Source organism: Gymnodraco acuticeps, unplaced genomic scaffold (assembly GCF_902827175.1).
Source record: "Gymnodraco acuticeps unplaced genomic scaffold, fGymAcu1.1, whole genome shotgun sequence".
In the NCBI taxonomy this organism is placed as follows: domain Eukaryota; kingdom Metazoa; phylum Chordata; class Actinopteri; order Perciformes; family Bathydraconidae; genus Gymnodraco; species Gymnodraco acuticeps.
In genome coordinates, this window is record NW_022991017.1 from 175,721 (window position 1) to 187,943 (window position 12,223).

Genomic DNA, 12,223 nt, shown 5'->3' on the forward strand with positions numbered 1-12,223 from the left:
TATGAGGATAAGGATATAGGGAGTCGTATGTTGTATTGTAAAGACCTTTGAGCCAAATGATTGTTTTTGGGCTGTATAAATCAAATTGACTTGAAACAGTTGCTGATTTAGAGTACTGGCATCTTTTTTATTCCAATTCAAGCACTGCATGTATTATATAAAGTCCATGAACCATTTTGAGAACGTTTTCATGAAGTAATTGTGTTACTCAGTCTGTATAGCAGGGGGCGACGAGCTCCTTCAACGTTCGGTTTACAGTCCTCAGCTAAAACCAAAGAACAAGAACACCTGAACGAAGCATGCGCAAATCCTCATTTCATCTGAGTGGTCCGTTTCAAATTTGGACCGCGTCTTGTTGTTGTATGAAGTTAGCGAAAACACACGGAATAATTATCTTTAAACGAACCTAATGTCCCAAATACAACAGCCAGGTGAGTGTTGAATGTTGTCCCAGGTGACATTTGATCTTTTAGCTTTGTTTTGTGAAAGAAAACGGACATTTGTTTGTCACTTTTATCAGTTGACAGGTGCTAACCAACAAGCTAACCAGCTAGCTTGTTTGTTAGCTCTACCCAGACAGGAAGTCTGTGATCCACCTGCAGGTGGAGACGGGCACGTGCAGCTGGTAGAGCTTGTCCTGCAGCAGAGCCGGGATGATGGTGTTGAAGGCGGAGCTGAAGACCACAAACAAGATCCTGGTGTAGGTTCCTGCTGTGTCCAGGTGCTGGAGGAGGAAGTGAAGTGATAACTATTAGTAAACCATAATGATGGATGTTATTATCAGCAGCTGCCAATAGATCCCCTACATCTTGTATGGTGGACCTTTGAAGCAGGGTTACACAAAACACACACACACAAAATTGTAAAACAGTTATTGAGAGCATCCCAAGGGCATTGATCCTATGCTAAACCTTCCAGTACACCAACTTTCTAATACCTTAAAAACTACAACTAGCCGTTGGCACGAATGTAATGCTTCAGCTTCCTACAACTTTAAAGCTGTGTGGACGTGGCTCTATGAAGAGTCGTTCATATTTTCTCATTATTTCATAAGTTTAGAAGGGGTAACAACAGTTACCTTTTGTTAATTTTACCTCGAGCCAGACTTGTGCGACTTGTTTCTGAAATCCCTTTCTCTTAAAGTGAATACATAAAATAAAAAAACAGTGGAGCTTACCCTAAAACTAACCACTGGATAGGGTTAACCCTAACCCATATATATTTTTGTATTATTATTTTTTTTTTAAAATATATATCATATAGCACCAAATGGCAACTAATCTATATCTACGGTCACTTTTCACATTGAACATGAGCTCTTTTATTAAATAAACTAAACGCTTTCATTTTAAGTTGAGTTTAGTGTTTTTGACCCTAAGAAACACTGATGCATTAATCAATAACAATAATCCACAGCTCCTCTCTCTGCTCCAGAGGATTTAAAGAATATATTAGGGATCGACCGATATGGCTTTTTCAAGGCCGATACCGATGATTAGTAATCAAGGAGACCGATAACCGATATTTGGAACCGATATACATTTGCAGTAAAAAAAAAAATCTTGGTGTCAAAATGTCGAATAACACAAACTCCAACACAACTTATTTGAAATGCATTTAAGCATAGCCTATATTATGTTTAATTAACTTTTAAACATCTTACAACTGGTTTCCTCTCTGTGCCCTTTTCTTTAGTGCAGTCATCTGCAATGAGTTAGAGAGAGAGACAAGAAATGGGGCTGCAGGCTGACACGCTAAACTAACAATAATGCTTAATTTATTATATCTGTCTATCTAGCATAACATCCCAATAAGCTGCTAGCAACTGCAAAACACTAGTGCTAGCTAATGTTTTGCAAACTATTCAAAGTGAGGCTCTCACAGTAGACCTAACGTTAGTCTAGTAGCCTCACTTCTAATATTTTGCTAAACATTTGCTAGATACATGTTGGCTAGCTAATGAGCTTCACGTATCAACCTGAAAAACTGCAAGGCTCCACTCGCAGCCCCCCCCCCCCCCCCCGCACCACAGTTACTCCGCTGCGAGACACTGCACGCACCCCCAACTCTGACTGACTTCCCGCGTCCCTGTGTAACTGGGAAACTGATAGAATTGGATCATAAGATGGTGGTGTTTTTGCAACTTCAGCATAGGGGATAGGGATGTTTATTGAACTTCGGTTTAACACATGTATGGCTCTGCCGCTCAGCGCTGCTGCTTGCTTCAGTCTGTGTCTGCGTTCTTTCGCACCTGCCTGTAATCTGAGAAGGTCCCGCCTCTCTGGCTCCCGCCCGGAAAATCTTCAGTAATAGCCTATCAGATAGCGCTGTGGGCGGGACATTGCTCGCGTACACAGAGTGGTGACTGCAGCCAGAGAAACGGCCGCATCAGAGCCAAAGTTTTAACGGCAATTTGATAAAAAAAAGGCCGATACCAATAATCGGTCAAATGCGGAATATCGGCCCCGATAATCGACCCCTAGAATATATCAGCAGTAAACCTAGGGGAAACACTGACATTCAATATTATGTTAGAGACAAGTTAGTTATTACTCACATATCAAAGTCTTTTCATCTACAAGATGGAAGAATAGCTGGGTGCTGCCTGGAGAGACTGATGAGGAGTCACCGGCTGGCTTCTGCAGCTTTCCACACAAAGCCATCACATGTTCTGTTCCATAGTCTTCACTGTCCACTGGTGCTCTGTCAAAAGAGTGAACATCACAGCTGTCATGGTAACCCTTTGTTACACAACATACAACCAACATGCATCAAAAGTGACCCAAATTAGTTTTAATTGTAAATATCTTTGCAATAAATTACCTCCTCAATTAAGCTGTTTTGATCAACACCAATTCTAATTTTCATTTGAACTTTCTTACTTTTTTAAATAAAAATCATGTTTGTATCACTACACTTCTAAGGCACAACATGGGTAAAACATTATCCGTATTATTTCCTATGTTATTCCTAGTGTTTCTTTAAATACATTGTTTTTGATTACCACAAATCATTATTTTAATTCTCCAGTTCTAATTGATTAACTAAAATAGTGTATGCCAAGTGTGATACAAATGCAAAAAAATAAAGATACTTTAATGATAATTTTGTTAAAAATAATCATTTTAGCAGAGATTTGGACCAAGCATGTATGATGTAGTAATACAACAACTATTTTAGTTCACAGTGTGACATTAGCTAGTCATGTTAGCTTGTAATATATAGAGCTAACTAGCAAGTTAGCCAAACGTTAGTGGTTAGCAGTTTATGCTATGATAGCTGTTGGCTACTGAACATTAACAAACTGGATTCCGCAGTAAAAAAGCTGTGAAACTTTACAATAAGATTGGCGACAACACTGTGACACCCTGCTGCACGTTTATGTGTAATCGTCCCGCGTTGGAGACGAGAGGATGGCGGCAGCACTGCAATAAGCTGTAAACTAACGTTAGCAGCCACCTTGTTAACCTGTATAGCCCGATTGTCTCGCTGGTGGGACATCTTGCAAGAAACAGCATCTCAGGACTTCTTAAAATGTACTAACAACCTATTAATGATGCTTACCCACTTAACGGGAAGAGACTCAGCTAACTGGCGATATTAACCATTTTTAACTAAACGAAACACAAGTCTAACAGCTAACGGGGCTAACGCTACTTTAGCACATAACTGGCAAAAATGATCTTTTTTACTTCATGCTATCTGCACAAACGTATCATATGAAAGCTGAGATTCCACAGATTCCCTTAAAATATATGTCTCATCACTCAAAACTCACTGAACTAGAAGAAGAAACGTAACCTTAAATACACAATTAAACATTCACAAACTAAGGATTATCTAAATACATGTTTAACTCCATTACAGTTGCAGGACTCACCAGATCTCAAGTCTTCTGTTCTCTGTTGACGTCCCGATGCTCATATTTAAGGTGTAGATGTAAAACTATCCCGATATTAGTCCATAAACTCGTGAGCAGACATACAGACAGCTCTGTAGCTCCGCAGGAGAGCCGCTCAAACTGACGTGGAAGTTTCAAATTGGATTGAAAGGCGCGGACAGTGCTCATTGGCAGGTTTTTTCGATGACGTTTATATCAACCAATCAGGAGTGTTGTGGACTCATTCCAATCCTGCTTGTCTTGTCTGCCGTTGTATGGCTGGATTCCATTTTAAGTGCCGTAGCTTTTTACATACATTTACGTTTTTTTTATTTGACACTTTTTTTTTTACAGTTAACTATTTTAATATACTATGAAAACTACTTTATTTACACAAAATCATTTTTGGGTATTTCTGCAATATATTACATTTTTTGTGAAGATGTATACATTTATTTAACATTTTAGAGATGTTTTATAATAACATTTCTTTTTATTCTACAACAGTACAGAATAGTTATTTTTTTTTTTTTTTACATTTTGTTACATTAAATTTAAGGTTTTACTGCAAAAAAGAAAAGAAAGTTGCCTTCATTTTACATGCAGTAAAATTATATGTATTTTATGTGTTTTTACATAGAATTCAATGTAATTTAACATTCAAGACAATTAAACAATGGAATTATCCTGTAAAAAAACGATAATTTCTCATCAAACCAATTTACAGAATAAAACCTTTATTTATTTTAAATAAAAGTAATTTACTGTATTTGTATGGTATTTACACGTAATATAGAAAAACAAGAAAGGTCTGTAAAATAATACAGTACATTTCTGTGAAAAAACTTCTTTTTTTTTACAGTGTAGGAGAAGACCGGGATTGGAAACACTTTAGGCCACTGCTGTGTTCTTAATGATTCAGTGGAAGGATCCTCTATCCTGAGTTCTGGATTAAGTCGTGGACTTCGGGTCGTGGCTGAACCTGTCTCTGCGGTCCTGCCTTGGGTCTCGTCATGCTGCTTCCCTGATGGCTTCCTCAGGATTGTAGCTGACATCCTCGTGGATTCATCTTCTCATTACAGACGCATGCATTTCCTAACATTCGGTCTATACGCTGTAAAATGTATTATCTCTTGGATTTACACACGGCATCTATTGCACGTCTGTCCGTCCTGGGAGAGGGATCCCTCCTCCGTTGCTCTCCCTGAGGTTTCTCCCATGTTCCCTTTAAACTGTGGGTTTTCTCTGGAAGTTGTTCCTTGTACGATGTGAGGGTCTAAGGATAGAGGGTCTAAGGACAGAGGGTCTAAGGACAGAGCGTCTAAGGATAGAGGGTGTCGTTTTTCTCATACTGATATTCTGAACAATCTGTGCTGTTGTATTTGCTGTAAAGTGTCTCTACTGTAGGCTATTTTTATTTTATGTACAGCACTTTGGCTCCACCAAAAATCGTTTATAAATGTGCTATATAAATAAAACTTGATTTGATTTGAAGAGCCGCTAAGTAGTACTGTGTCATCTGTATTCACAGATCCAGAGGAGGAGTCTTCACTGTACAGTCCACTTGTAGGGGTACTATTTAATGGTATCTCAACTGGGTACAAGACCACAGTTGTAGAATCGGAGTCTAATTCGACATCTTTGATCACTGTTAAATCTTTAATCGCATGTGTAGATGTAAGATTAACAAATGTGTTCCCAAAATCAGTGTCTTTGTACTGTAGCCTTATATAACCTTCTAATCCACATTAATTCTTGACCTCCTCAATGAGCTCTTACATTGAGTTGGGAATCCCATTTCGAAGCTCTAGTCTGACGCTGTTGTCGTCGTTCAAGATGATCAGCAATCGAACAGGTGGTCCAATATCAGCTAAGAGAAAGAGAGAAATAGAGAGATGTGAAGAAGGAATTAATTAAATGCAGGTGTACACTCAATACATTCTTTATTTTCAAATTGCATTGTACTTTACAAAGTATTACATACAAAGTTCATATATATACAGGGGCGCCGTAAGGGGGTGAAAAGTTAGGACGATTCTAAGGGCCCGTGACTGACAGGGGCCCAAAACATTTTTAGAACATTCAGAAAAAATGTTTAAGTAACCTTTCATCATCATCATAGTTAACATTAATATAACGGCATATTGATAATGTACTCACTAAACTTACGATTCATTTAACTTATTTTCTTCCAAAAGTTAATTATCTTGGATAATTAATAGCCTCTGAACACCCCCCTCTATTTACATGTAATGGTTTGGTCCGCCTCCAAACGCTGTGCCCGCACTTTCTAGCAGCAGAGAGTGAGAGCATGTGAGGAAGGATGCTAGTACTTACGTGTGTGCGATGTCTCAACGACTAACAAAGTCAGGCTTTCAAAAAGAAAAGAAAGGAGAGAAAGACAAGAGAGAGGGACTAAAGGCCGACAGTATGTCACCCAGTTTTTCAAAGAAAAGGTGGGTGTGGTCCATGAGTGGTGGAAATCAATCAATCAATCAATCAATCAATCAATCAATCAATCAATCAATGTTTATTTATATAGCTCAATATCACAAATGTTACATTTGTCTCAGTGGTCTTCACAGTGTGTACAGAATATCAGTATGACAATACGACACCCTCTGTCCTTAGACCCTCTGTCCTTAGACCCTCACATCGTACAAGGAAAAACTTCCGGAGAAAACCCACAGTTTAAAGGGAAACATGGGAGAAACCTCAGGGAGAGCAACAGAGGAGGGATCCCTCTCCCAGGACGGACAGACGTGCAACAGATGCCGTGTGTAAATTGAAAAGATAATACATTTGCAACATAGGTAGTCCACATGTTTGGAAATGCATGTGTGTATAATAGGAAGATGAATCCACGAGGATATCCATCCAGGACCTATGATCCAGGACCACAGCCACGACTCAAGATCCAGGGCTCGCGATCCAGGACACAGGAGCGCAGGATCATCCATGACTCCGGATCCCGGCGTATATAGACACCAAGAAGAAAGACATTTGGGGAAGCTGGGTTAATCGGCACATGAGAGTACACAGGTATAGACAGAGAGAAGGTGAGGAGCAGCAGGTTCAGCTTTCAGAACAAAGTAACACAAAATTAAAATGGCATTCATTTTTTTAAATATGTCGTGTAGTAATAGATTTCTTTTTTTTCTTCTCAATAGAGTAGCCTACCAGAATGTGTATTTTATGTTAGTATTTCAAAAAATCTCCTGGGGGTCAATCCCCCCAGACCCCCCTGCAGGGGTTGGGTTTTCAGCATGTTAACTCTTTCACCTGTGGGGACATTGCAAGATTGGCTCCAGGTCGCCCTTTTTATTTACTACAAGACAAATGTGCCTTTTTATTTCATACAGTTCAATTTGGATTGAGACAGGGAAATAATCTAAACCTCACACGTGACGTTTCACTGTCAAGGGGAGCGATATAGCGTGTATGTAATTACATTGCAAATACTGACTTGAGCCCCACCGCTGTATGGGTTAGCCCTACCATAGATTACCCAACAAAAATACTCTGGAGCCGCAACTGCCGACCCGTATTGCGCAAGCGCAGATCTAAGATCCAGTAGAAATTATAAAAAAGTAAAAGTCTGCTGCTTATTGTTCTACTGCCAAAATAGAGTCAAAGAGTATATGAGAGTGAGAGTGTGTTAATTAATATATTGGGCAGTTTGGAGTAAGTCTGTAGATTTGTTTGTGTCTGTGTGTTTCATAGGCCTCTCATGATAATTAATTTTGTTGGATACATTTTCCTGGAAATTATTGTCGGCACCGTTGTCTGATCATTTTAGACCACTGACATAATAATATATAATAATAATTCAAGTACATCCTTTCAAACTGCTAGTCACATCCTCATGTAAATGGCAATTTATCGAGTTCATTTTTATTTATCGTACGACAAGTCAATTAATTGCTTATCGTGACAGGCACATAATAAAACAGTGGAAACAAACATGTGTTTGAATGAAACTGTGTGTCCTTTATAGTCTGTGTCCAATATTGTGTATTTGTATATATTGTATATCCTGTATATATGCTAAGGTCCCGCTGCTGACACGATAGCAGTCATTTTGTGCGCATAATGTGTAATTAAACCCATGGTATCAAAATCTCACTCCAGCCAGGTACCCAAAGTTGGCAACCCTGATGTAGGGCTCTACTATGTTACTATGTGTAATGAGTCCCGTGCACTAGTTTGGCTTACATTTCAAGTTTATTCTGTTTGTATAAATATGTGAAATGCTGGTCTGAGGTCATAATTGTTCATATTATTTAAATACTAAAGCGCTAATGCTATGCTAATATTGTGCCTGTACAACATAGCCATGTTAAAGTGAGTACAGTCAACCAGGGTTGTGTGTGTTATCTGTTATCACTGTATTATATACTGTAAATGAAAAAGGCTTTAATCCTTCATGAAAGTCATAATATGGCATCTGGATTTATGTCCATTTTTTATTAGAGACAAATATGTCATACGGTTATTTTGATTTGCTAAATGTAAGATTACATTCTCAGTTAGCTTCAGGCCTCACTGAGGCGAAGTATTGAGGTAGAAAGCTGGTGAAGCCATTTCCTGCCGTCATTATATTCTGTTTGCACAGATAATAAACCTGGTTGGCAAGAAGGAAGTCGTTTTCATTCAACTACTACGCAGAGATACATCTGGCGTCAATCCAGACCGGTTACACAAATAATTATTAGATAAATAGAGAAAACAGATATCATTTGTAAGTGAATTTATTAATGTGTTTAATACATTCTGGCTAGAATGACCACACAAACGGCAGCAACTTTCCCTCTGCTTCATTCTTTTCTCCTGATCAACAGGCTTATTATCTGATTACCAGCTCTGCACAGCGGACTTGTAACACTAGCAGCAGTGGAGATGGAGCATCAGAACCTGGAGGCTTCTACTCTTCTGAAGAAGAAGAATACAGCAACAAGGATCCATTTGAAGATAGGTACATGTAAATATTACAGTAATAGTGTACTTGCATTGTGTGGGTGTAAGGGTGTAACTTTGGTTTGAGAAGTGGGGGGGATACAAAACAGGGGGTCCTCCGCAATGAAACATTTTCTCAATTTTATTCCATTTCCTGCCTTTCTACAAATATATTAGGGACTATAGTGTTAACAAATCCAAGAAAATGTGTAGTGTATATAATGAGTGTGCACACTTATCTAGTATCCTATCCATGTGAACCTGTTTTATTTGTGATGACCTCACATCCTCTAGGGGGGGTACTAGTATATATTTCAATCATCAAAAATCCATTAGAATATGCTCACAAGCAATAACACATATTTGATCAACTCCTCTCTCCTATCTTTATCTTACCTAGTGTGCATTCTTTCTTTTTATTTATGCATATTTTACTAATCACTCCCTTTTCAAACTGTGTTTTTTATTTTGTACTGACCTATTGCACACAGTGGAATGATTTATTAACTCATTTTATATACAACTAATATTACATAGATGAAAATATTTGTTTACAAAGATGACCAAACCGTTTGAGAGCCACTGAGATAACTTAGACTAAAGCTTACAATCTAATAGTCCTTTACCTCCCTGAGCTGACGTTATCTCTCTCAGTCCCACAGGAGAGAGCTCTCCCTCTCCTTACTGTTGAAACAGCTTCTAATTTCCGTTAGCTCCGAGCTAGCACCAAATACTAACAACGTCTCTCTTTCTATCTCTCACACCCTCCTCCTCCTCCTCCTCCTCCTCCTCCTCCTCCTCCTCCTCCTCCTCCTCCTCCTCCTCCTCCTCCTCCTCCTCCTCCTCCTCCTCCTCCTCCTCCTCCTCGAGATAATTTTAGTTTGAGTTGTGCATTGTTATTTGTGCTTGAGAAACATTCCACTTGAACTTTATTTTAACAAACTTAGTAGTAATTATTGTCCTATATTTTTTTTCAGATTTCACAGCTGCCTGGGCCTAGCAGCAACAAGAACCTCCATCTGTCCCTGCCCCCAGGTCAAGATCTACCGTGGCTCAAGGGCCTTCACCGCCAAGGACCAGAGGACCATCATCACTACAGTGGTCTCCATCTCCATCTGCCACAACATTAAGATACACCTCGGTACAAAGGCCTCCACCACAGCCATCACGATCAACCCAGCCAGCAAAGAAGTCTCGCCTATCAGACGTACCTCCCACACGGCCACCAGCATCAACCTGGGACAATCACACCTACCCCCTCCGACACAGCCACCAGCAGCCCATGCACCATCACCTACACAGCAGCCAGACCCCCTGTCCTGGAAGACAGACAAAGACCATGACACTGCTCCCCCTGTCTTTACATTTATAATGAATAGTTGGTTGAAAAAGTTCTGATATTGTAAATATTGAGATTTTACAGTTTCTCATGTTAACATAAATTGTTGGTTGAATTTTTTTTTTCTAATGCTCAATTTGTATTTGTACACATCACATGAACCTTGGTATGGAATATGAAGTCATGAATCAGTCCTGATGTAACTTGTCTGTGGTGAAAGCAGAGGGATGGAACTATTTTACACATGAATAACATTTCATCTATATAGGCCTATAGCAGGGCTGAACTGGGACAGCAAATCGGCCCTGGCATTTAGACCCAGACCGGCACAAATCCATAAAACAAACGAATAGTAGCGGTTCCTGAGAAGAAGAATAACTCAGTATAATTTAAACAAACGCTATTATTATCCTTTTACGTACCAGGGGCAAACTAAACTAATACATACCACAAGTATGTGTAACTATCAATCATTAGAAATTAGACCTTCAAACCCTCTCAAAAAGCGAACAGTGACCGAGCACTAATAGGGGGGTCTGGGGGGGTATGCCCCCCCAGAAGAAAAGTTTAAAAAATAACCAATTAAATGATGACTTCTAGTGAATTTAGGGGGGGGGACCCTATAGTGCCCTGCCTCCCCTTTCTATGACAACACAATAGAGATAGGCCCAGATGAGTCGACGGCATCTTTTCTTGGGCTTGTTTCTCCCACAGATTGACCCTCTGATATGACTCCCTGATAAACACTGCTATGTCATTGATTAGGTTGAAAAGTGTTCCACTTTCGATGACAGTTTGGGAGGTTTCTGCCAGGACAAGATTAAGAACATGAGCATAGCACCACACATGGACATGAGTGGGTGACTGGGAGGTCATCAGTGCAGAAAATCCTTTGTACCGGCCTTGCATATTGGATGCTCCATCTGTTGCATTACCTATACACATGCCCTTGTCCAGTTTCAGATGCTCTAAGACCTCTGAGAGCAAGTTCACAAAGTATTGTCCGGTGGATGCATGGCACTTCACTAAAGCCACAAGCCTCTCTTGCACAGTCTCATTGACATATCTTAAGATTACTGAACACTGATCCTGAGAAGTTATGTCTTGTGTTGTGTCCAGCTGAACAGAAAACATTCCGGCCTTCTGGACATCACTGGAGATACTTTCTTTGATTAGACTACCAACAGTTTCTATTATGGAGTTAACAGTAGTTTTGGAGAGTAGGGTGATGAGAGACCCTCGACCTTTTGTTCCACTGGATTGGTGCAATTTCTTGCTCTTCTCTACGCAATCATCCAGATACTCTTTTAAGCAGACATCATACTTTCATAATAAAAGGATGAGCTCCAAAAAGTTACTGTGGTCCATGCTCTTGTCAGCTATATGCTCCCTCATTCTCCACCTGCCTGTAGCTTAGCCCCCTCTTCCCAAGCACTTTCACCACACGCTCCAAAACCTGAGATCTCTTTCGGACTTGTTCCCTATGAGCAGACATCTGATTGCCAGAAAACATGCTTTCGATGTCTGCTTTAGAGCACCGTAAGAAAAAAGCTTCAGCACAAGTTGAATGTGTAATGCTCTTTTCGTGCTCCTCTGTACGCTGGTGTGCGTGCCTCCAATCTGACATTCCAGTTATAAATGTGCCAGTGTCAGTCCTCTTCCCAAATGCCAGACATACAAAACAAAACAACATATGACCTCCCTTGCAATATGTAAGCCACTTTCTGCTGGTGCCATCTTTACAGGTGAATACCTTCTGCACAACTGGATTTCTGGTATGTTGTTGTGGGTGCTGTTCTAAAAACATCTGTAACATAGATGGCTCGGGGCGGGCAAAGTAATCTATGTCCTCCTGCTCTTTGCTCTCCTCACTCTCGCTGACACTCTCCTCCTCTGGGGATGCTACCTGGCTCAACACAATGATACAGAATGAATGGATTCCCTGATAGAGGTCCATACAAATAGGTATTGACATAACAATACCACACAGTTAATGGTCAAAACTACATGTGTGCCTCCATTTTTTATCTATTTCTATATTATTCATT

The 12,223-nt window shown here is 39.8% G+C and overlaps 1 long non-coding RNA gene across 1 annotated transcript; it reads right to left on the reverse strand.

Annotated features, from left to right (window-relative positions):
• Positions 1-506: 506 nt before the first annotated feature.
• LOC117559481 lies at positions 507-4,012 on the reverse strand. Its single transcript, XR_004570980.1, has 3 exons — positions 3,881-4,012; positions 2,558-2,703; positions 507-724 (listed from the first exon to the last, which is right to left on the reverse strand). It is a non-coding gene; the product is annotated as an uncharacterized LOC117559481 (long non-coding RNA).
• Between the last annotated feature and the right edge of the window lie 8,211 nt (positions 4,013-12,223).